At 37.6% G+C, this 27,691-nt stretch overlaps 1 long non-coding RNA gene across 1 annotated transcript; it reads right to left on the reverse strand.

Annotated features, from left to right (window-relative positions):
* Positions 1–201: 201 nt before the first annotated feature.
* Positions 202–27,691, reverse strand: LOC308679385. The gene is made up of 3 exons (XR_014028763.1): positions 27,631–27,691; positions 1,818–1,922; positions 202–694 (listed from the first exon to the last, which is right to left on the reverse strand). It is a non-coding gene; the product is annotated as an uncharacterized lncRNA (long non-coding RNA).

Here is a 27,691-nt window from a genome sequence, read left to right on the forward strand (position 1 = left end):
TCTCCATGGTCATGTGTCACTATTAAATCATAAATCAAGTTCCCTTCGTCCAGTGCGCTCCCACAGGGAGGGTCTTCTCAGGGTGCCACCGGTAAGAGATTGCCGGCGGGTAACACCCAGGGATAGGGCCTTCTCAGTGGGGGCGCCTGCCCTTTGGAACCAGCTGCCAGTGGAGCTGAGGACTGCCCCCGACCTCCGTTCATTCCGCCGGGGCCTGAAGACCTGGCTCTTCGAGTTCTCTGGCCCAGGCTGAGGATTAATCTTATTTTAACTGGGGTTTTATTTATGTAGGGACAAATATAATTTTTTTTAATTTGTTTTTAACTTTTGTATCTTGGTCTTTTAATCACCCTGTAAACCGCCCTGAGTCCTTCGGGAAAGGGCGGTATATAAATGTAATAAAATAAATAAATAAATAAATAATGTTTGCAGAAGTGCAATAAAATTTATTCTGCTACTGGGAATAATTCTTACAACAGGAGAACTGTTTGTATAAATACTTGAACAAAGAAAATGAATGAGATAAATAGCCAGAAAGACACATACATACATGAAATCCCATTATACGCTAAATTAATATCTTGGGGCATTAGATTTGATATGATATAAAAAATAGGAAGAAAAATGGGGAAACAGTGGAGAGGAGGAAAAAAAGGATGACCAAATAAGGGAATTGGAACTTTAAATGGAAAGGCTAGAAAAAGAAAGAAGAAAACATGGTTGGTAGAAGGAGGGCTGAAAACCATTAACAGGGAAAATCTTCACAGCTTTTACTTCTGATAAATACCTTTCTGGTTTAATCTTTTCAAGTGCAGCAATTCTATAAAGAAGCTCACAATGTGCTCAAAACATATTAAATGGCACAACAATGTTGGGAACTCCCATTCTAATAAAAAAAATAAGGAATTTGAAAGTAGATGTCAATTTCTTCCCATATTCTCAATTTTCCAATGAGAAGTTTTCACAATCTGATTACAAAATCTAAGCAGCAGTAAACAACTCTGACACACATTTTGAGAATTTTTAGAGCTTTTATACACTATATTTTAAGGAAAACTCAATTCCTATTGTTTTCTTTTTGTCTTTTTGAGAAACATTTCTGTGGTTAGTGCAGCCTACAGCCTTAGAATTTCTCCAGCCCAAATGATTCCACTCAACTTTTTCAGCTCAACCAGAACAGTTAAGTGCTGCCATCTAGCTGAGCCTCACTAGGTCATTTTTAAACAGCAGAACATAAACCACAAATCAAAAGATAAAGTTGAAATGACAACTGAGTATTCCTCTTATCCAGATATGATTACTTTTGATAACTGAGTGCATATCAATCCTATACATAGGATTTTTTTAGTGTTAATTCCTTGCAGACAAGGATGTTCTCTATAGAATTCCCCCCAAGACAAGGTTTGAACATATAGTGGAAAAGGCATTCAAACGTACATTTTTAACCAAGTAGTATTTGCACAACTGGTTTAAATTACCAAAAACAGCCTCCATCCTGATAGCACATAATAGTAGTTATAAGGTCAAAATCCAAGCCTGATTTATAATAATAATAATAAAAAAGAATAACATTCCTAGTTTAAATATGCAAAGGCTGGATAATATAGTGTTATACTTATTGTGCTAACATTATTTTCCTAAACATTAAAAATGTCCAGTTAGTTCTTATAATTTAATATATAATGAATTATTCATATTTTTATATATTTACATAATGCAAATGCACCATCAGCTTTTAAGATAATAAACAAGGATAATTAAAAGTTGTGAAGCTTAATCTTCAAACCCTGACAATTAAAAAATGGTTCAGTACTTACCATAATGTGATTGAAATGCCTGTGGTTTTACGACCTGATTACAGTGGTTACACATCACCAAATAGAAATCATCATGAGCTGGGCAAAGACCAAATATTGGCATATCTAAAATAAAAAGGACAAAAATATATCTCACTGCTAATCAGAATCAGCATACAATTTATGTAAAAGTAATATTTGATGTTATCATAATTGAAACCCTGATATTGTATTTCAAAGGCAGAAGGGGGGCAAAGGCCCAAAGGGAGAAAGTGAGCATGGAGTTATTCAACTATTTATATTTATAGAAGCATTTCTAAGTCATCTTGCGCCTCAGAAAAACTCCCTGTGATTTCTAATTTAAAACACAATACTTTAACAAGATAAGATACTGTATACAGGAGAGTTAAGAATAGGGAAAAATATTTAAAAACCAAGACTGGAGATAAAATGTTCAAAATATTTTGAAAATTATTCAGCAGAACCACACAAAACACATTAACCAATTTCCTAGAACTAAACATGAATATGTCAAATTAACATATTTACTATAACATAGTTTTTTCTCCCAGTTGGATCCAGAAAGTTTCTGTCCTAAGTCTCTTTACTCCCGTATTCTGAATGGTGAGAAATATAGAATGACCTCCAAAGAAGATTATCAGCCAAATGAGCTTCATATAAGACTTTCTCATATTTTTACCAAATGTATTATGTTTTCTTCTTCACCATAAATAAGATATTTATTATTACTTTGCCATAATTCACACTTAACTGAACAAGGAACAAATTTATACTATGTTAAACCAAACTCTGTTAAGCCTGGGCAGAGTAATTAATAACTAGTACAAAAATAGCATACTGAAGCTATACTGAAGGTTGACCAGTTAGTTTGTGATTCAGCTTGCAGATATGTAGGAAATTAATTAGAATATTTATTAAAATTATATGCCGCCCACTTCACTATCCATTTATGAATCTATAAAACACCTGTTTGTAACAATGGATATTCTGGGCTTGCTTCCTAGCACAAGCAGAGGAATTAGCTTTTAGTATGATTGAACAGCATATTATAACTAAACCATCTAATGTCTCAGAAGTATATTTCTTGTTAGACAAAGTGAGAGAAAGTGAATAAGAAAATGCATGTAAACAAAAACAAAATAAAAAAATTCCATACTTCATTAACATCCTATTTAGCATTTTTGTTGTTGTTGTTATTGTTATTATTATTATTATTATTATTATTATTATTATTATTATTATTATTATTATTATTATTATTATTATTATCATCATTAAATACTATTTAGTGTTTTAAGAGATTTTCTTATTTGTCACATGACTAAGGTAATATGCTATCTAAAATCTTTGGGATAGAGATTCCAAGCTACATTTTACAAAAGGGGTTTCTCATGAGACAGACCCTTTGAGAGTTTAGCAAAACTCAGGGACCCCCTTCTCAGAAAAATGTAACTATACTTATAAAATACATCATATATATACATATATATATATATACATATATATATATATATATATATATATATATATATATATATATATATATATATATATATATATATATATATATATATATATATATATATATATATATATATATATATATATATATATACACACACACACACACACACACACACACACACACATAATGTAATATTACAAAGGAAACCAATTATGCTCAAATAATTATCACAATATGTAGAAATTACAAATATGTAATACAGTAATAAATATGATTTATTAATTTAATAATTCATTAAGAAGATAAGATACTTTACAGTTAGATGTCTATGAACTCAATCATCTATCTGCTGACCCACACTCTCCCCCCCCCTCGCCGAGGTCTATGGACCGAGGTTAAGATCCCCTACTTAAAAAGCTTAGAACTAATACATATTAAAAACTGATAACAAGTTGTCATGGCTTCGGCCTCAGTTAGTATTTGGATCAGTGGCGTAGCGTGGGTTGTCAGCACCCGGGGCGGGGCAAGGCAACCGGAAGCGGAAATAGAGGGGCGGGCGGGCGGTGACGTCACGGCACTGCTGAAAAGACGCGCCCCACAGCGGCGTAGACTTTCCAAGAAGAGTCGCGCGCATGCGGGATGCTTCCGGGTCCCTCTCGAGGGCGGCTGGGTGGGGCTCCGACCTGCAAGAGCCGCTGCATTCAAGCTCGCCGGCTATCACGGAGCCGAACCGGGCGACTTTTAAGGAAGGCTCTTATTCTGGAGCAGTCCGGTGCGTTGAGAAAGAAGGGACCCCAGTTTCTTCCTTTGCGGAACTGGAATCCAAAGTCACCCTGCCGCCACCCTCCCGCACGCCCGTCCGTCCGTCCACTACCCTTTCTGGCTCGCTCTCCCGGAGCGGATGAAGGAGACACGGGAGGGGGCGGGGGCCGGGAGAGGGCGAGGGCCTCTGCAGCAGGGGGCCTCTCCTGGTTGGGCCCGTGTGCGCCGCCTGTCACTGGGCGGCATGTATGTCGGCGGCCTGGCCCCGCCCCGCCTCTTCGCAGCCCACGGCGCGGACAGAAATGACACAGAGCCTCGGTGGCTACCGAGCAGCTCAGTGCGAGCGCGCCCCCCCAGATGTTGCGCCCGGTGCGGCCGGCCCCCCCTGCACCCCCCACGCTACGCCACTGATTTGGATGCAGGCCTGCCACGGAAGCTACAATTGGAGGCTAGACTGGGAAGTCAATTAAAAAAAAAATCTTGGAAGAATGCAATGACAAGCTATTTTTGTTACTAAATTTTGTAGCCAAGAAAAATATCTAGATGCAGTCAGCAGCAGATTAGTTCAACCTGAGAGTATCTTTATATCTTTATATGAATTGTGGTTCAGCAAAGAGTCAAATATTTGGAATATTGTTGCATGTTACTATATAGAAGAAGCAAGCAGTTATACAGGAATATAATCCTAACTGGCAGATTGTAAAGCCAAAGTATTTCTTGAGGTTTTTCAAAACCTCTGAATCTTAAATCTCACATATAGAATAATATGTAGGGACTTTTCCCTACTAGACCCTATAGTGTAATTCATTATACTCTCTCCAAATATTCTAAAATAATATAATTTTACATTTTTGCCTAAACTTCAATGTTAGCAAGTTTTGGAATACACCGAGCACAGATTTCCTGTTACCAATGTAGTAGAACATCTTCTGAAATATGTTTTTTTTTGGGGGGGGTTGTGTGTGTGTGTGTGTGTGTAGATACGATAGATAGATAGATAGATAGATAGATAGATGATAGATAGATAGATAGATAGATAGATAGATAGATAGATAGATAGATAGATAGAATTAGAATTTATTAAATTCATATACTGCCCTTCTCCCTAAGGACTCAGGGCGGCTCACACCAATAAAAAGTTAAAAAACATAAAATACAAAATTTTAAAAAGAATTAAATCATAAATGTAATAAATACATAACAATTAACCCAATAAAATCTAATTTAAAACTATAGTCAGTCCAGGCTCGATTGTTGGAACAGCCATGTCTTCAGGTCACGGCGGAAGGACCAAAGGTCAGGGGTCGTCCGCAGCCCCAGAGGCAACTCATTCCAGAGGGTCAGCACACCCACAGAGAAGGCTCTCCCCCTGGGGGTCGCCAGCCGGCATTGCTTAGCCGACGGAACCCTAAGGAGGCTGACTCTGTGGGAGCGAACTGGGCGATGGGAGGTTGACAATGGCAGCAGGTGGTCTCGGAAGTACCCCGGGCCTAAGCCATGTAGGGCTTTAAAGGTAATTACCAGCACCTTGAATCGCACCTGGAGGGCAACCGGAAGCCAATGCAGCTCGCACAGGAGTGGTGTAACATGGGAGTATCGAGAAACTCCCATAAGCACCCGCACGGCCACATTCTGCACCAGCTGAAGCCTCCGGGTGCTCTTCAAGGGCAGCCCCATGTAGAGAGCACTGCAGTAATCCAGGCGAGAAGTGACAAGGGAGTGGGTGACCGTGCATAGGGCATCTCGGTCCAAAAAGGGGCGCAACTGGCACACCAGGTGAACCTGTGCGAAGGCTCCCCTGGTCACAGCAGTTAGATGATCCTCCAAGTTAAGCCATGAATCCAGGAGGACACCCAAGTTGCGGGCCCTTTCTGAGGGGGGCAATACCTCCCCCCCATCAGAAGAGATAGAACATGTTGGACAATATGAGATGACGGTATCCACAGCCACTCAGTCTTGGAGGGGTTCAGCCTGAGCCTGTTCTTTCCCATCCAGACCCGCACCGCCTTCAGGCAATGGGACATCACGTCAAGGGCATCACTGGGTTGGCTCGGGGTGGAGATGAACAACTGGGTATCATCTGCATATTGGTGATACCTCACCCCAAAGCCACAGATGATCTCACCCAGCAGCTTCATATAGATGTTAAACAGGAGGGGGGAGAGAACCGACCCCTGAGGCACCCCACAAGTGAGGGGCCTCAGGGTAGATCTCTGCCCCCCTGCCAATACAAACTGAGAGCAGCCCGAGAGGTAGGAGGAGAACCACCGTAGAACAGTGCCTCCCACTCCTAACCCTCCGAGCCGTCGCAGCAGGATACCATGGTCGATGGTATCAAAAGCCGCTGAGAGGTTAAGTAGGACCAGGACAGAGGAACAACCCCTGTCCTGGGCCCGCCAGAGATCATCTACCAGTGTGACCAATTTATTTATTTATTTATTATTGGGACTTATATGCCGCCATATCTCCCGAAGGACTCAGGGCAGCTAACAATACAAAAGTTAAAAAGACCAATGCCGTTTCCGTGCTGTAACCGGGCCTGAAACCAGACTGGTGTGGGTCCAGATAGTCCGCTTCATCCAGGAATTGCGGGAGCTGACACGCCACAACACTCTCAATAACCTTCGCTACAAAGCGAAGGTTGGAGACAGGACGATAGTTATTCAAGGAGGCCGGGTCCAGGGCAGGCTTCTTGAGAAGGGGCCTCACCACCGCCTCTTTTAAGGCAGAGGGGAAGACACCCTCCATCAATAAAGTGTTGACAACTGCCTGGAGCCAGCCCTGTCACCTCCCCAGCGGCCGAAACCAGCCAGGAGGGACATGGGTCCAATAGACAAGTTGTAGCACTCAGTCTACGCATAATCCTGTCCACATCATCCAAGGAAACAGGGTCAAACTCACCCCAAATGGTATAACCAAGACCTGTCCTCTCCACTCCGCTGGATTCCACCCAGTCGGAATCCAAACCAGTTCGGATCTGAGCGATTTTGTCCTGCAGATACTGTACAAATTCCTCAGCCCTACCCTGCAAGGGGTCATCCCTTGGTCGCTGATTAAGCAGTGAGCGGGTCACTCTAAACAGGGCGGCTGGGCGGTTATCTGCGGACGCAATGAGAGCGGAAAAGTAAACACGCTTTGCCGCTTCCATCGCAGATAGATAGATAGATAGATATTCCATGTGAATACATAATGTCAAACTAGATAATCAGAAAGAGGGAACAGTATCTCTTGGCATCTAAAATACTGAGAGAATAATAATTACTACTAAAATATTTTCAATAGTTAAGTTCTATTAGTATTATTGTTTAATTTATACCTCAACTTTATAGCCTGACACACTCAAGATAGCTTTGTCAGTAATTTATAGTAGACACCTGGCTCATTTTCAAAACAGCCAGGTACTGAAGAAATTCAATGAGGCTTATCTCTTATGATATTGCAGACAATATTGTAGATATTGTAGACAATCACATTCTAAGACCTGGTTCAGATGCAATGAAACTATGTTATCCTGATATGTAAACAAATGCCCACTTCTGAGTTTCAAACACACACACACACACGTACTTTGCCCAAAAGCTTTGAGGATTATTTGAACATTAATTAATAAACAAGTCAGTATCTGAAATAACACTTAGTGCTGGTTTGTTCCAAAACTAAACAAATCGTAATTTGGAATTTACAGTTCTCTAAATTTCAGTTTACTTTAATTTATGAGTTTGGAAGTGAATACAGTACTTTGAATTTCTTAACCAGTGCATTAAAGGAGACATGAGATGGATGCACTTGGGAGAGCTCATTTATGTACTTGCAGTCCACCATATTTATTAATTAAATTTGCCACCCATCTCACTATCCACATCTATTCCAAATTTACATGCTTCAGATATAACTGCACCGGCATTATCATGCTGATCAATTTTTTATTATGTACTGAACACACTATATTAATGAAAATAGTTTAAAAATTGTTCACAATTAAGAGCTACATAATTTCAATTCTTTACTCAACAAAACGGCCTACATAACATTCGTAGGTTTGGAACTAATTTAGCATGGGCATAGCATAGAATCTAACATCACTGTGGTTGAGACAAAAGCAACCAGAACACAGAGGTGTGTCGTGAAAGATGTACTTTACTTATTTGTTTAGCAGGTATTTTCTTACTCAGCTGTAATTATAAGAATAATGAATACAGCACACGCCATTAAATTTAGTTCAGATTACAACCAGGAATGTATGAAATTCTTCATGCTAGAAAAAAAAGCACTTCAAGTTTGAAACATTTCCCACATGGCTAGGGATTACCATTTTTGTTTGTTTCACAAACATGACACAGTGAATAAGCTACTAAACGCTTGGTTATTTTAAGAAATCTAGGGAATGCTGGTAAAGTACTTTGGAAACAATTTATTTAGTTGGTAAGGAAAATAAAATACTGCATGTCTTCATATTTCCTTAGAATTTTAACTTTAATCCTTCCACTATGATTGACAATTTACTGAAGGAAATTTTTTATTTTATTTAATTCCATTTATATCCCGCCCTTCTCCGAAGACTCAGGGCGGCTTACAAGCTTAGCAGTAGCCTTCATTCTATGTATATGCCTGCTTATTAGGGCTTTCACACACACCCCAGCGGCATTATTACAAAGTCAGCTTATTGCCCCCAACAATCTGGGTCCTCATTTTACCTACCTCGGAAGGATGGAAGGCTGAGTCAACCTTGAGCCTGGTGGGATGCGAACCTGCACTAATTGCAGGCAGCTGGTGTTACTTAAGGAGTAACACCAATATGTATTTATTTTAATATGCCAACCTAGATATTTATACTAATACTTTTTGTTCTCGGGATCATTTTTTACTTTGATAACATATGTAATCAAAGGAAACTGAATGAATGAAAACCACATTTCTTTCTGCGACTTCCGTTGTGGAAGTCTCAGAATAGATTACTGAGTTTCCTGTAAGAAGTAATATGTTTTACAATATTAATAAAGTCTGCTAAAACTAAATTTACTGAGAATGCATAGCCCTAACCCTGGAAACTGCAACTAGTACAAAATGCCCACATTAACCAGGACAATCCAATGTTGTCATATAATATCATTACTGGTTGTTGTATGTTTCCTGGTACAATTCAAGATCCTGATGATCCTTCATGGCTTGGAGCTTGATTATCTTCATGACTGCTTACTCCAAAACATAAAAGACACTAAGACAAGAACCAATGGATGGAAGCTGTTCAGTGAGAGATCCAAACTTGAATTAAAGAAGAATTTCCTGACTATCAGAGCTATTAAGCAATGGAACAGCCTGCCTCCTAAAGCTGTGGGTATTCTATAGCTGTATATGTTCAAGGGAAGACTGGGTAGCCGTTTGTCCAGAATGGTATAAGGGAGGGTTAGGCAACCTTGGCTCTTTTATGTCTCGTGGACTTCAACTCCCAGAATTCCTGAGCCAGCCATTCTGGGAGTTGAAGTCCACGAGTCATAAAAGAGCCAAGGTTGCCTACCCCTGGTATAAGGACTCCTTCACTGGGAATGAGGTAGGACTAGAAGACCTCCAAGATCTCTCCCAACCCTAAGATTTTGCCAAAAGTGTTTACATTACTTCCTATTCTATAATTCTGGGTAATTGACAAACATATTTTACTACTGTGCACCGAATCCAAAATCTTGCTGACAAGCAGAGCAACTGAGAAATCCCTGAACTTTTGTTTAGCCCTCTGGACATATGCTAACAGAGTCTGCAGGATCACTTATTTGAAGAGAAGGATCAAAAGTTCCATATAGAATTAGATGCAATTAAAATTAGGCATTTGTAGCTTCCTGGCACAAGACTGGTAATTCGGACTGGAGAAAAGGAGTAACTTTCCAATATAGAGAAAGTAAGTGATCATATTTGTTGGCAGCCACAGGCATTCATAAGTGTTAAGTAACAAGATAAAAACTTGATTTTCACCTCACAACTGCTTTTATCAGCTTAATTCTCCCCACCTTCATAGATATTGCCCATTTCAACTGAATTGCAAAGAACAGCAACACCATTCTTTCTTTTTGCTGATAAGGATATAATCTGGATCCTACTAGTTTTTCTTGAAAAGGCATAGGCAACTGACAATTGGAAGGAACAACAAGGAACATGTGAGATTCTAATAATTTCAGCTGGTCATTATAAGAAAATGGGAACATTAGAAATAATTGCCTTGTCTGTTTTCTTCTTCCTTTTTTTCCTTTTATTTCTGTGGCATTTTTTTTTGGGGGGGGGGATTATAAATATGAGTGTGAAAACGAAAAGTTTTGGCCAAAGAGTTCAATATAAATAATTAAAACAAATTCCCAGATATTAATTCTTCTATTAAATCACGACTCTGTGTTATGCTTTTGTGCAAAACTAAGGATGCCCTTTTCTGTCCCCAAACTATTTTAGAGGTGGAGTTATAACATCAACCACTGTCCTATGCAAATAGATATCAATTTACGATTACAATTTGGACTGGAACTTCACTAAGCAATGCCCAATTTAATTACCTTTTTTGCCCAGTCCTTCCGTGATTCACTGCAGTTAAATAAATAATAACATGGCTGTTAAGTGAATCTGGCTTCCCCCATTGACTTTGCTTGTCGGAAGCCATCTGTGCTGGTCACAAATGGTGATGTTACCCTCATCATGATAATTAGGTCCTGTGTAAAGCACATGGGGCATTAAGTGTTTTCTAGCAGTTTTGATCATTCACAGCATCTTCAGCATCATCCCAAGGGATATTAATAATCTGATGTGACCCTGGGATGCTGCAACTGTTTTAAATATATGCCAGTTGCCAAAGCACCCAAAATACCATAGGAATGCTACAACAGTGATAAGCACAAGGACAAGTTATAAGTCACTTTTTTCAGCATCTCTGTAACTATTCACTAAATGAATAGTTGTTAAATTGAGAACTACATTTAGTTCAAACTGTGAAAACAGAATTGGAGAAAATAGGAGTGCCAAAATCCGTGTTTTACCAGTTGACCATATGGCCAGCCCCATCTTATTGCTACAAAGTCAAAAAGTAAGTTTTGGGTGTGCCTCAGTGTTGCAATGCAATGGTAAAACTACCAGCTGAGCTTTACTACTCTGAAAGAAAATATGAGACATGTTTTGCCACCATTCAAAAGTGACTCCATTATCCAGTGTTTTGGTGATACCAGTTTGATCTGCTTTAGACAAGATTGCATAATTATACAATTTATGAAGAGTACAAAGCTACCCATTATCTCAAAAAGAAAACCCTCATCTTATTTTACAATTCCATATTACATCAAACTCTTAAGATTCTTGTCTCTGCTTCTCACATTGTAACACTATTTACAAAAGGCTCTTCAGTAAAAAAAAACCCGCCACTCTGATTATGCAGTACATGTGGCTCTTATTATCCTCACTTTTTATCTCTGATTTCATGTATCTGCAATTTAGAGAATAATTTTATATATATATGTATAAAGGTTTTTGCACAGTCACATTTTTATTCTCACACCTACAGAAAATGATGGATGACCCTCTATGCATGCATTAAAGTACAACTTTTAAGGCTGGGATAAGCACTTATTTGATCTCCCTTCCTGTTTAGTCACAGCAGTTCTTACTAGTTTAGCTTTGTTGAAAGGCTCCATATGGCTTCCTTGTGGTAGTTTGCCTTTTTCAAAGTACCTTGCTATCTGTTCATGACAGATAGAATCATGATTCACACTGACTTCTATGATGCAGATGTCTCTGGATCATGCCACTACATGCTTCACCTGACTCACGAAAGAGGCAGGTGACTCTTGACTAGGTTGACCCAGCAAGGTCTATCAGGACCAAGTGAGAAGGAGATGAAAAGGAAGAAAATGAGAACAGTCTTCGTGGTGGGAAGAAGACAAACATAAGCACCACATCTAACAGACTAATTCACATATTCACAATCTCATTAGTTGGTTAAGTTGAACACTGGAAGGGAACTACAGTACTGTGAATAATGACAGCCATGTGTAGCTTGGTTTTATATAAACATCTGTTCTTTTACAACAGATGATTTAATGATATTTTGAAAAATAAACTGAAACTGCTGAGGTGCAAAATTGATGCTTTAAAAATTTTCCTTAGATTTGGTTATCTATTTCCAGAACTCCAACAAGCAATTTCTAAAATTTGCTCAATTGGTTAAAAAAACTTATAAGGAGCTTTCCAACAGCCAATATAGCTACATGTACAATTGCTTTAAATATTTATAGCATAGGTAAAGGTAAAGGTTCCCCCGCACATGCGTGCTAATCGTTTCCAACTCTAGGGGCTGGTGCTCATCTCCGTTTCAAAGCCGAAGAGCCAGCGCTTGTCCGAGGACGTCTCCGTGGTCATGTGGCCGGCATGACTAGACGCCAAAGGTACACAGAACGCTGTTACCTTCCCATCGTAGTGGTCCCTATTTTTCCACTTGCATTTTTACGTGCTTTCGAACTGCTAGGTTGGCAGAAGCTGGGATGAGTAACAGGCGCTCACTCTGTTACGCGGCACTCGGGATTCGACCCGCCAAACTGCTGACCTTCTGATCGACAAGCTCAGCATCCTAACCCACTGAGCCACCACGTCCCTACAATTATATAGCATATGTATAGCAAATTTCATGAGCTGCTGGCAGAACACAGCTTGTTTATATTATGCACCAGAATTACTGATCACTTTTTTGTATATTTAATAACATGGGCTATTTTCAAGTAAGATACATCTTTGAATGCATCCCAATTTCTTCAGTGAAGGCAATGTATTAGAAATTCTATAATTGTTGAAGGATTCAGGAATCTGGTAAGGAAATATGCTGTGAAAGGATGAGCCAGGGAGTTATGGCTTCTCTAGTTTAGGGGTGTCAAACTGCTGGCCCGCAGTTTGAATCATAGCAAAACTGTGCCCACCCCATTGCCGGCAATGGCAAAAAAGTCACAATACGTCGTGACATGTCACGTGATGTTATGAGTTGCCACCCCTGCTCTAGTCAGTATTAAAACTCAGAACTATTTGTAATTCTAGCTAGTAACAATGAACCAATTGCTTTAAATAATTTTATAATAAAGTGAAAAACTAAATACTGATAACAAGCAGATACAATTGTAAGATGACTCTAAATCAGAGGTTTTCTTTTCCTTCCAATAACTATTACTATGAAACCCCTATGTATTTATGCTTCAGGTTTTTAGAAAAAATGTTGAACAAATCTGAATTTCTCAGTATCTTCTTTATTTAAAAAATGTAATCTAAAGTAACTGCTATTGAGTGATCATGGTTTTAAATAATGTTCACAGGTAAATCAACACTTTAAAAAAGTTCACTACCTACTTTATATTTTTCCCTAACAAATATTTAAAATTATTTTTTGTGGTTGCAAAATTATTACAATGAAACCTCAGTTCACCAGATCCCGATGCAACAGATTAGATATGGAACAGATCAATTTTCCACCGCAATTAGAATCATTTCTATAGTATCATTATAAAAAGAACATTACCTCACTAAATGACATATATGAATAGTAGCAACTTCATTATGGGAATATCATTACCTGATTCAAGTGATATAATTAATGATATAATTACACAAATTATATAAATGGACACAAGTACCTTAATTTGTGATAGTCAGGTAAGAAGATCATTACACAAATTACACAAATCACCATGAGCACTCTCCAATTTGGTGTATACTTATGATTAATACAAAACCTGTCCCCACTTAGTCAATTAAAAAAAGGTATTATGCTATTATGTAGCAACAGAGAATCTGCTTCTTACCAATGTCTTACACCATATATTTGGTGAATATTGTTTTTAATATTTAATAGCCAAATTTCAATGATCACTTAATAAAAAACCTGGATGAAGGTATATAGAGTATATTTATTAAATATACAAGTGATGTGCAGACAAGAGTATTAACAAGAGTCGTAACAAAAAATGATTTAAAACCATCTGGAAAGGTTAGAACAATGGACTAAAACCAAACAAGATAAAATTAGATAATGTGTAATCAATAAAGGAGAAGGCACTAAGATTTTTTGTAAATAAAAAGGCATAAATATAGGTTTGAAGTGACCTGGTTTGGCGACATAAAATATGAGAAGAGTTTAGGAATTATGTTCATTGGCTGAACATGAAGGAAGAATCTCCCTGTATCTGAAAGAAAGGCTCTTTCCGTAAATTCATCCAAATGCCATATTTTAATCCTCACTGGCTCTTTCACACAAGCCTTATAACAAGGCACATCAAGTGTTTACTTTGTTATCTTTCTGACACTAGGTATAGATGTCTTTAGTCTCCTATAAGTTTTTAGGAAAGTAATATGAAAATATTCCAAATCTGTATGTTGCTACAGCTTTTTAAATAAATGCCTACTGTTTTAAGTTCTGTTTATATATTTTATTTTTAATAAAACCCTGATTAATTATTTTAAATTAATCAATGTTCTTAGTGTTGTAAACCGCACTGAAAAAAATGTTCTAAAAACAAATAATATAAAAGTAAGGCAGTTGCAAATAAAAAATGAACTAAATGAACTAAAGCACAGGCTGTATTTAGAGCCGTGGTGGCGCAGTGGTTAGAATGCACTACTACAGGCTAATTCTCCTGAGTGCCAACTGCTAGTAGTTCAGCAGTTCGATTCTCACTGGGTCAAGGTTGACTCAGCCTTCCATCTTTCTGAGGTCAGTAAAATGAGGATCCAGATTGTTGGGGGCAATAGGCTGAGTCTGTAAACCCATTAGAGAGAGTTGTAAAGCACTGTGAAGTGATATATAAGCATAAATGCTACTGCTGTTGTATTTTTTAAAAAAAAGATTACAAGAAATATCTATTCAGCTCTATTTTGACAGACATTTGCAGCAGTACAGCCAACATTTAAAAGAGACACTGACTACCAAAATATATAGAAATAGGGTGTGTTGTGGGAAATAAGTAAACAGAGTCCTATGATAAATGGCTGATTTGAATGGGTTTAGGATTCAAAACAGGGTTTTCACATGGATGGAATTCTGCCCTGAATAAGGAGTTTCAATTAGGTAAATATTTACACATGAATTTTGAAAATAATTTTAACTTTTCCTTCTAAGCTAGTATTCAACTAAGTTGAAGGAAGCTTGAACACAGATGTCTCCTTGTGTGTTCAAATATTAAGAAATGGAATAATAATCTACTTATGAGATTTACTAAACGAGGTTAAGATGATAGATACAGCTGAATTTCCTAGATACCTAAGTCTATAATCCTACCCACATATACCAAAAAGCAAGCCCCACTGAACACAACTCAATTTTATTTGTAAATACATACACACAGTTGCAAACCAGAAAGAAAAATAGCACTAATATAATAATAGGAAAGGAGACAATGAGAAGTATTAAAAAGCTGCAGCAAGGGGTTTGTAAGAACTTTCTTCCTTACTGTTCCAAGTATAATTATGACAATTATATAATTGCCTACGAATATGTACATTTCATGGATGCAGTTGAAAGATGCTCACCCTGACTCCTCTGGCATGTATATTGAATTCCTTTTTTTGTGATGGAGGGAGGAAGTAGATAGAGAAAAAGAAAGAGAGAGAGAGAGAGAGAAAAGAAAGAGGTGAATTAAGAATATTTTTAATTAAATTTCAGCTAAAGTTAAGTATCCGTTAAGAGTATTCTGATTTAAAGCAATAAAAATTACTTAGGACATAAGCTTTCATGGGATAGAGCAGGGCTTTTCAACCAGTGGTACGGATACCACCTGTGGTACATTGGCACCTGGCAGGTGGTACACGATCATCCTAGAAAAGTGGTAGCGGGGGAGGGGAATGAGCTGAACTGGTGGCAGCACCGCACAAGCCTGAGGGAGAGATTGCTGGAGTTGCAGGGCTGTCAGGGCTCAGCGGAAGTGCCAGGATCAGCGCCAGGCTCCAGCTGGAGCTCGGCGCTGATCCTGGTGCTTCTGAGCCCAGAAGAAGTGCCAATCAGCTGGAATGTTGCAGCATCTCCAGGGTCTTGTGATTTACATTCAGATGCTTGGCAACTGATTCATATTTATGACGGTCACAGTATCTCAGGGTCATGTGAAGTGACCAAAACCTGCTGCAATCACCCAGCAGATGGGGGGGGGGGGAGAATAAAAACCAACCCACCCCCACTCCCAATCCTCAAAAGAAATGCTCACAACAATGAAAACCTCGGACAGCAGGAGGAGCGCTGCTGGGCGGGCGGGCAGGCAGGTGTCTTGCTCGGCTGTGGCTTGGGGGGCACTTTTTTCAGTGCCATTGTAACTTCGAACAGTCACTAAGCTAACTGTTATAAATGGAGGACTACCTGTACTTCATCACTTTTTTCCTTTTTTGGGGGGGGCATCATGTTTTTGACACCTTGCTAGGTGACTGGTGGTACTCGGATGTTGCCATATCCTAAAAGTGGTACAATGGGTGAAAAGGTTGAAAAGCCCTGGGATAGAGTCCATGTTATCATTCATGAGGGACAGAAAGAACTATTAAGTGAGAAGTCAAATAGAAGCACAATGGTAAAAACCAATAAACAATTAAGTTGAAATGGATATTTACTTTCCATCTCATGAAGAAAGCTATTGCCCAGTGTTTTATTTATTCTAGTTCTATACCAATTCACAATGGTTTATTAAACAACTGAAGAAAGTATTGGTGATAGTTAAATGCAGCATAAAGGCAATCAATAATTAATCAAACAACACAAAAATAAAGGATGACGATGAGAAATAAAGCAAAGAGCATAGCAAAAATCATCAACAAATAAATCAATGATTAGGAATTCAAAGTAAAATCAATTAATGATGGTAGGAAATGTTCAACACTAAACTTTTTGGAAAAGGTCTATCTTTAGTTAGCATATGGAACGTTAGAAGGGATGGAACAAACCCCCATAGAAAGAATTCCACAATGTCAGCAGCAACGAGAAAAGGTACTTCCTAGCTACTATTTCTCTTCACAAAATGAATTAAGGCAGTCTATTTTCAGCACTTTGAATTGCATCCAGAAACCCATGGATAATAAGGGCCTAAGAAAATAAGGTGCAATGTGATCGTAGCAGGCTAACACCAGCCAGTAACTGGTCTGTTGCATTTTTACACTTACCCAGGTGGGTTTTCAAAGACAGAATGTAGAACGTGTTGCAGTATTCCCGCTTAGATGAGGGCATGAGCCACTGTTGTGTGAACTTTGTCTTCCAGGTAGGAATGCAACTGGCACACCAATTAAAACTGGTCAAAAGCCTGCTTGGCCACTGCCTCCACCTGCCTAATCAGTCCTGGTCTCTGCTGTCTCTGGGGCAGCGGCACCCCATTGAGAAACAATCTTGATTCCCACGGAGTTAACAATTAACTCTTTCTTGTTTAGTCAAATTCAGCCCTCTTACTATAGCTTCCAGACACCAGAACAAGACTTCCATAGCCCAGCTTGCTCATGTTTTTTTTCATCCTGGATCAAATCTTTCAGAAGATTTTCTTAGCTGTTGTTGGTTATTATGCAGGATTTATTTCCAAAAACTAATTTAGAAGCGGTGTAGTATTTACAAATAATTAATGAACCAAGTCCACTAAGAAACCACTGATGACAGCAGAATGAAATACAACATTTAAGCAAGTCTGGTTAGAGCATTTTTGAGATTTTAAAAGAATCTGAAAGCACTAGAGCCAAATGATGTAATTATTTTCACCATCAGTTAGCCCTCAACCACATTTAGCTTTCTTCCTGGTATTTTTTATTTTTTGGGGGGTCACTTTTAGATGGAACAACAGGAACATTTAAAGAGTTTTCTGGAAATCCTGCATCTGATTAATAACCAAGTAGTTTTAAATAATAAAAAATACATTGAGGGTAGGAGAGAAGCCTGAAATAAAAGATTTCAACTCAATTACTTTTGCTGTCAGTAAAATGCTTTCTATAGAGCCCATCCTCTAAATCAGTCGATTAAACCTAAGCATCAGCTGTTTCTAGACTATGCCCAATATTTTAATGTGTGTTACAGATATCAAGAACTCTCTCTCCCAGTATCATGGGTATCCTTGACACTATAAGAAAGTTTGAGGGCTTCTTAAAATACCAGTCTAACAAGTAGTTACCTTCTTCTAAGCAAACAGCTACCATCTCTCTTAATTCTCAAATATGCTGAGATTTTCTCTTTCTGAGAGATTTGTTTTTATAAATTCCTTTATCATCTATAGGTACAGAGCCTGTCACCTTAACATCCTAATTTAAATTAACTCGTGGTATCACATAAAAATTGAGCCCAGTTTTAGAACTTCTCCATATCTGCGTAAGTATATTTTCTAAATTAATTAAACCACTGTAATCCATTCAGTAGCTGCAGCATCATTTTAAAGCAGTTATCTAATTTTTAATACTGTTAAAAGTGTTTTTTTAAAGGTTATACTAGGCTTAATCTATTTTAGAGGGCTAACAATCTACACATGCCAAGCACTTTGAACTATAATATTTGCAAACAGTCTTGCATTGAATTTAAAGCTTGTACATATTAGCTTTAAATATTAGCTATGCTGTTTAAAATAATAATTCAATTCATGTCTGCCAGTTTGGCTGGCCCTGTCAGACTTTGTTCCATAAAGAAGCATTTCAGGTATCTCACACTTCCAAGTCCATAGACTGTTAGTCTCATAGAACTGTTCACCTTAGGCAGCAGAAATCCAAGAAAGCATAAGTTATGATCCTTATAAACCCTCTATAGCCTCCCATGGAAGCTTATTAAGTTTAAAGTTGCTATAATTACATTATACAGGGTAATAATGTTTATTCCAGTTCATAACAGATTAAACCAAACCTCATTTATGGAGTGGACGATTGACTTGGAGTCAATATCATGCTTGTTTCAGCCACAGGAGATCATATATTTTTCTTCACAATTGAGAATTTGCTGACTTTTGCTCTAACACTCCCCCCCCCTTTTTTTACAATTGCTTAGTATTATTATATTGCTTCTATTTTGTGCTGTTTTAATCAGCACTGTTTTTATGACTTTGCTTCCAACAAATATGCCAACGTAGTATATCAGTGTGGAAGCAAACAGGTGGCCCTTAACTTGCGGCAATTGAGTCCAAAATTTATGTTGCTAAGAGAAATTTGTTGTGAGTTTTGCCTCATTTTTCGACTTTTCTTGCCACATTTGTTAAGTGAATTACCGCAGTTGTTAAATTAGCAACATGGTTGTTAAATGAATCTGGTTTCCCCATTGACTTTGCTTGTCAAACAATTGCAAAAGTTGTCAAGCATCTGAATGTAAATCACATGACCATGGGGATGCTGCAGTAAGTGTAAAAAATGGTCATAAGTCACTTTTTTCAGTACCCTAAGTCAGTGGTGGCGAACTTATGGCACGGGTGCCAGAGGCAGCACTCAGAGCCCTACCTGTGGGCACCCGTGCCATGCCTCGGAGGTGGCAACTGTCCCTCTTCAACCAGCCACAGGTGTTCCTCCCCATAAGCGACATTGAGGTGACCACACCCACCTTGGCCACACCCACCCAATCTTCCATGACCACCACAGCCACACCCACCCAGTAGACCACGCCCACCTGGCACCCAGCAATAAATAAGTGGGTTTTGGGTTGCAGTCTGGGTACTCGGTCTCTAAAAGGTTCGCCATCACTGCCCTAAGTGAATTGTAAGTCAAGAATTACCTTTATTTAACAAAGGTGCTTATCAGCATTATCAATTTAGAAGCATCACCAGAACAAGAACAGGACATCTGGCTTAAATCTGGATAGCTCTCCTGCTCCCCCATGTCCCCAACAGACTGCAGAACCTTTAGAATGGGTACAATGAGAACATACTATTCTTCTGTCCAAAGCTTTATGATTTTGAGCCACTCTCTGATTCCTAGGATGTCTTTCTCTATGCCACCAGTGTTTTCTTTGACTAGAGAAAGGGAATTAGCTCAGTGGGTTAGGATGCTGAGCTTGTCGATCAGAAGGTCGGCAGTTTGGCGGGTCGAATCCTGAGTGCCGCATGAGCGCCTGTTACTCGTCCCAGCTTCTGCCAACCTAGCAGTTCGAAAGCATGTAAAAATGCAAGTAGAAAAATATGGACCACTACGGTGGGAGGGTAACAGCGTTCCGTGCGCCTATGGCGTCTAGTCATGCCGGCCACATGACCACGGAGACGTCCTTAGACAAACGCTGGCTCTTCGGCTTTGAAATGGAGATGAGCACCGACCCCTAGAGTCGGAAACGACTAGCACTCATGTGCGGGGGAACCTTTACCTTTACCTTTATATCTAACTAAAAAAAAACTAAGCATTTTTTTCAAGTGCTGAGTCAATCAGCAGCTTAGCTCTCAGGAATCCTTGCTTGCAGAATACAGACAAGACACCTTTGTCCAGGTAGAAGAGGAAAATCTAAAACTGGATGCTCACAAAGTTTCTAAACGTTATAGAGGGACATTTCCTTTAGTGCAAACAGAGAGTGATCTGGAAAGTGAAAGAAGTAACTGGAACAATGGATGAGGAATTTGCACAGGCCATATATAGTGCACTAACCAAAGGTCCCTCAAGACTGCCTGCAATGATCACAAACGAGACATCCTTGTCATGCATAAAGTTCCTATATGAACTCAAATAAAATTTTAAAAAGTCTACTTATAGCAATCTCAGAATTAATATGCCATTTTAAAAGTGAGGGCTCAGATGTTAAAAGGCATAAATAGTGAAGAAAGGAATCACCAGCCCAACATTAAGCAAGATGTCATTTCTAAAAAGGCATTCCTCAAACTAGTTAATCACCTCACTTCATCGTAGACCTGAAATACAACATATGCAAAAGATCTTATGTAATGAACATTTATGGAAAAAGTGATTTTTTTTAATGTAGCCTGATTCTCTGTGGTTTGGGTTTTAAAATAGGATGGCAACCCCCTAAATTGTGTTCCAATATCTAAGGAGCTGCCACAAAGAGAGGGTCAACCTATTCTTCAAAGCATCTGAAGGTAAGACAAGAAGGAACGGATGGAAACTAATCAAAGAGAGAACCAACCTAGAACTAAGGGGAAATTTCCTGACAGAACAATTAATCAGTGGAACAGCCTGCCTCCAGAAGTTATGGCTCCTCCAATACCGGAAGTTGGTGTCTAGACTAGATTGTTTTCTAAAGATTTCAAGTGCAAAGCACAGCAGTGGTATATCATACATATTATAGGAAGCCACTACAGTGTCATGAAGGATCTATAACCACATCAATTCTACAAAAAGTATGGGTGAAAACCATCTTCAAAAGCAAGTCCAAAGATCTTTTTACTGTCTTGTATAATTACGCTACCTTGCAACCTGATACTTATAAAGCAATTTAAACATGTTAAAAGCCAGAACTTCTCAAAGTGTGGATCATGATGTACTGGGAAAGATGAGCAAGTTTTTTTTTGGGGGGGGAGGGGCACAATCTGGAGACAGGTTGTATCTGCAAAGTAGAATGGATACCAGAATTTCCTACCTGGAGCAAGCCAAAAGCAAACTTATCCAAATAAAGTTCACAGCACCTTCTGCCAGTATTTTATCTTTGTGTTCACAAGTGTCATGTTTTGAACTTAGAAGCTGGAATAATTTTCTAACTCCCATTCTGCCTTGACAAATTAGTTGTCTGCAGGTCTCTGTGCTGTGTGCCACCCAGATGGGTGAGATGGGTGGCTATGCAAATATGATAGCTAGATAGCTACACAGACAGACAGACAGACAGATTGATTTCAAGGGTTGGAATGCAGCCTTAAAAGGCCCCGGCTTTGAATGTTCAAACTTCCTAGTTAGCTTGTGCAATGCTAGATAACAGTCAGAATGTGTCTTGCTAAGGCTAAGTTTGTAGAGAGTAATGACAGAGCTCCACCTTTGGGTGAACAAATCTCATGGCATATATACTCAGGATCTGGAACACTGTCAGAATTTACTCCTGCTCTGCACCGAGAATCTAATGACAAATTGAGAATTTATAGCTACAGCATAAAGATTCCAAATATGAAATGAAAAATAAGTGGAAGTCTGAAAAATAAAAGGTTGCAAAAGGTGATCCCATGACCCCAGAATGACGTGGCAACCATCAGTTGCGAAGTGTCTGAATTTTGATCATGTGACCATGGGAATGCTGTACTGGTCGTAAGTACAAAGGTCTTAAATCACTTTTTTCGGTGCTGTTATAACTTCAGTCACTAAATTAACAGTTGTAAGTCGAGACAACCTGTATTAAAGTCAGTGGTATATTTATCTTTTGCTAGACTTAACCTCAACATAATCGTTTGTTTCAATCATTGGAGATGAAGGGTGGAGTAATTTTATGAATTTATTTACCAAATTAAAGCAAAATTTTAGACTCTGCAAAACACCAAAATATTGCTAAGGTTCAACTAAACACATAACTCTAAAGTCTGTATAAATACATAAGCAATATATCTATGTGTAGATACTGGTTGTGAAAGAATATCTGCTCTCTTTCAATTTTTTTGAAGTTTTGCCACTGAAGGTTATCAGACCTTCATGTGGGCCACCATGATGTACAAAATAGTCTGACTTTAATGTTTGCTTCATTTATTTAATAAAGAAAATAATCCAACAGGCAATATACTATAGTAATAGAGTTATTTTTTCACTGAACTGTAGCTTTAATGTGTGAAGCGTTAAACACCATCAAGCCTTTTATCCATTAAGGATACTGTTGCTGGCGTACACATAATTATTTCAAAACAAAAAAGGGGAAATTAATTGGGTCAAAATTAGGTTATTATTTAAGACAGTTTCTACAATATCTGATCCATGCTGTGCAGCAATATGTGAACTAAAAATAGTCTTAACAATCCTTTGAGAGTGTCCCTTAACTATATGCTTGTAGTTCAAAAGCATATTCTGAATTCAGATGGCCTACAACAAAAGAAGGTATATAACAAAAGAGTATGTGTCTAATAACTTCTTTATTTAATTTTCCCCTTACCACTATTTTTAATGTGTCTTATGGGAATCCTTAGTACACACGAAATAATGCAGTACCTCATAATAGTTTTGCCCTATATTCAACCACCCTAATATATTATTTCTAGTAAGTCTTTTAATATCAGTTATGAAAAACATGAATGGGAAGAAAAACATGTTTCTCATGTCTGTTTGTGGGTTTCTTATTAGCATCCAATTAACCACTGAAAGCCAGAATGGTTTTCCTTTTGTTTTTAAATATGCTACTAGTGGTTTTTAGCTAAAGAGGGAAACATGATAGCCAACAGCTGGAATATCACATACAACGCAGCATCCTGCTAAATATGATTTTTGTATGACTGTAAGCCACCTAGAATCGCCTCAGCGAGATAAGCAGCATAAAAGTTTAATAATAAATAAATAAATGCATATTTACCGTATAGTAACTTTTTGGAGTTAGGAATGGTCATGGTATATGAAAAGCACAGAATAAAAATCAAAATCACCTCATTGTTGTTGTTGTTTTTTAAAAAAGTCATTCAGAATCCTGTAGTTTAGAGCAAAAACTTCTGCAAATGATCTACTACTACTATTTGACTTGTAAACTGATACACACCTGTTTCTTCTAACTGGAGAGAGAAGAGATGCTGCTTTGACATGCACAGCATCAAGTGCTAATGGCCATTCTCTTCAGTAGATTAAAAAAAAACCCTGCAGTATCAAAATCAGAGCATTGACGAAGTTAGAGAATTCTGAAAGAATGAAATTACACTTTGTTCAGAAAGATTTTTTTTAGTTCTGTAGCATATAATATGCCCAAATAAACATTTTTTTTCAACTTTATCATCTGGAAAATTATATGGCTTAATGATACCTCTGCTGCCCACGTGGCATACCTAACTAAACTCAAAAGTACCAAAAGACAAAAAGCCCTTTACTCCACATGTGTCATGCCCTCCCCACAGCTGTCTTTGAAGGGTAATACAGGAAGGTTCCTTACTCAGAGAGACGCCACCTTTGCAACTCTGGACACACAAAAACTACGGAGCACGTACTTCTCCAGTGCCTGCACTAGAGAAATATTCGTACACCTCATCTCACCACTAAACACATAAGTATCCAAGGTGCATAAAACAATTTTATATAGTCCTGTTGATTTCAGATATCAGCCCTACCACAACATACAGTCTTGCCAGGTTCTGTGCAGCAGTACTCAAAATTTGTCCAGTGATGATCAGTGCGCAAGTTTCAACTTTATAAATTAGATTCGTGGTTTGTAACTTTATAGTCTTCCATAAAAATGGCAGTTTTTAATGCTCCCTTACACCCATCTAATGCTCCTTCCCCTTCTTTTAGATTCTCATTTTTGTAGATACTTTTAATGTCTGTGTATTATGTGTGTGTGAATATTAAATTTTTGTATGAATACACATGTGCATTTTCTGTATACACATATGCATGTGTATTAATTTTTAAAGTTTCATTCATAATGTGTATTTCTAGACTCTTACCACCCTCCTTATGACTATAATAAAGATTTGATTTGATATGGCCTAACAACTGTTTTGTGTTTACATAATTGCCACTTATCTTTATGACGCAGCTATCTACAACTAGACAGGCATTATGATAGTTTTCTAATACATTTGGAGAGTACAGGATGAAGAAGATCTTAGAACACAGAGGATTACTTAACTTATTTAGATATTAAAGAAATCCAAGGCAGTTATTAAGAATTACGATAAGGAGCATGGGCTTGAAAATGTATCCAGCTGGTGAACTTCAGATTAAATTGTTACTCTTATACAGTGAAGCTCAGGTTTATGTTCAAAACATGTCTTGATGGCAATTGATGTCTCTGTTTTGGACCTCTAACCACTCATAGACAAGGCTGCATTTCCAATATTTTACTGAATGCAAGACACACATTTCCATGGAAGACTTATATAAGAAACTTCAGAATCGACCCTCACTTACAGGTCCAATGAGCTGGAAGTAGTAATTTTGTCTGCTGTCAAACTGAAAAGGAACAATGCAATTAAATGGGAATCATTGCTTGATAGTCTGTCTGAAAAGCCAGTTTAATCTTACTTCTGAAACTCATTTGTGAAATGACAGCAAAATAGTATTTGTGATAACTAGAATATTCTGTAAGGGTAAAATATATGATTTGTAAAGAAAACCCCTTCCCTTTAAATACTGGTAAATACCGAACAGCATGTTTCAGACACAAAACAGCAAAGGGAAAGATTTTTTTGTTGGGAAAGGAAGATACAACTACTGTTTTGCAGAGAACTCTTTAGTTGGAAGGATTTAAATGTTTTTATTCTTAGCCCAGATAATAGCAAAATAGTTATTGTTGAACTATTCTACATAATGCAGAATGTAAATGTTTTAGTATGTAACAAATTGCCAAAGTGATAGATAATAATAAGGCAACCATGCGATAGCTAATAGGCTTGTCCATGATCTATTTTGCATCTTAGCTTTTCAGAAGATGAAAAAGAAATATCAAATATCAAGAAGGCAACAAGTGTACTGTTACAGATCAAAAATACCAAGAGACCATCTAATTATAATTATATCCCTTGAAGAGGCTGAAAATATAAACAAATGTTATGTATAAAGCTTTAAAAAGGGCAAGTAATCTACATTCTGTACAACTGAACATATGGCTCATATCTCCACTGTGTACCTAGTCTCAACCTGCCCTTAATTAAGAGGGGAAAATATGTCTACCTGTTCAAAAACTGAGCTACTATGCAGATCACACATCTATCTTTTTTGTAATGTCTTTCCATTTCTCTCTAGCATAGAACAAGGGTTTTAGGTAATATTTCAAGAGGTGTTAAGGCCAACAACATTTTCATGAATTTACAGGGCAGATAGATATTCTTTAATCATTTCATAATTTCTTGGAATCATAAATGAAGATTAAAAAATAAACAAACATTCCATGCGAAAAAAACTTTGTATGACTGCATAAATTTAAGCTAAGCTGGCATGCATATTGTAGATGTAAGATTCAAGAAGTACTGAACACTGCAAAAGATATATCCAAAAGCATTGCAAGAACATTTTTTGATGTAAATGAGATGAGATTGTAAGAGAAATAAAAATAATTTAGCTATCGCAGTGCCACTCAATTCTATTTATTAAACCTGGCCATAAAGTATCTCCCAACATACAACCAGCCCAAAAAAACATAAGCATAAGTAAAAGACTAGATAGTGGTGAAAGTGAGTGGCACTGGAGGGATCCAGATTTAAATCTACCTTTAACCACTGTAACTCTCTGGGACCTTCACTCTCACCCAATCTACCTCAGAGGGTTGTTGTGTGGAGAAAATGGGAAGAGGAGCGCTATGTTTATCTTAAGCTCGTAACATGGGATATAACGCTAATACAGAGATAAAGCCCCAAATAGGAATGAAGAGCTCAAACATCTTCATCAAGACATCAATTTATAGATTAATGAAAACTTCAGATATATTGTAAAAATTACATGACTCAGAAACCACGAGTATATATATCATAATCCCCTTATATAAGGCTACATTATGATTACACTTGGAGCCTATTGATCATTTTGATTTTTATATATAAAAAGGAATAATACAGAGCTCAAAAATGTGTAAAAAAGGCAACTAATGTGATCAGAAGGATGGAGTAAAAGATTGAAACATATGGAGCTTTTTAAAGCTGAAAAAGATAAATGGAAAATGACAAGAGACTTACGGAAGTTGATAGATATTTCCCCACTCTTAACTTTTTATGAATTAAGATGAATCAATGCATTAAGAATAAATGTAATCCTTCTTAGTGCACTGATTCATCTAACATTTGTACATAAACCAACATTAGATGTGGAACCTGTAACTGAAATATGAAGTAATGATTGTTGTTTTAAGTTGCTTAAAGACGAACTAAACAAGTTCCTAGAAGCCAATGCTGTCAATATCTATTAAACATGAAAACTATGCCTCTAAATACTTCCCACAGATATTACAAGACAGTTGTTACAGTGGTTTTCTGCTTGTCAATTTTTATAGTGAACAGGTCTATCAATTGCAAACTAGATCCTGGAAAAAATATCATTTCATCAAAATGCAATATTTTTCTTGCGTTATTTTTTGATCTGTTCCTTGCATACCACGTAGCTAGGCAAACAATCAACTGTCCTATGAAAAGTAGCTTCAGCATTCGGCATGACCTTTTAAGAATTACATAGAGCCAAATCTATTATAAGATGAACAAACAACCCCCCCACCAAATTAGCATATAAAAGTCAAAAAGTATCACCAGTGAGTTCTATTAATTCTATTAGCTTTTGTTGTTACATTATGTATTTAATGTAATAGAAAATTACATTAAATAACGCATAAATAAAATAATAATAACAATAATGTTTAGAAATTTTTAAAAATGTAAATGTATGGAATTTGTCTGAAATAACTAATATAAATATGTATGTTAGTTATTTCAGACAAATACAAGTTTCTAATAATCTCTGGAAATGCAAATTTGTAATAATGTACGGTTGCAAATTCAGGCCCATATAAAATTCTGCATATGTATATGTTTCACTGACTGTTCTATGAAGTAGGAAATCCGTCTACATCAAACTCACCTTCCCTACAAAGTCGCATCGCTTCTCGGTTTTTACCATACTCCTTGAAATTTTCTTCCAA

The sequence above is a fragment of the Vipera berus genome (genome assembly GCF_964194415.1).
Source record: "Vipera berus genome assembly, contig: HAP1_SCAFFOLD_364, whole genome shotgun sequence".
Taxonomy (NCBI): Eukaryota; Metazoa; Chordata; class Lepidosauria; order Squamata; family Viperidae; genus Vipera; species Vipera berus.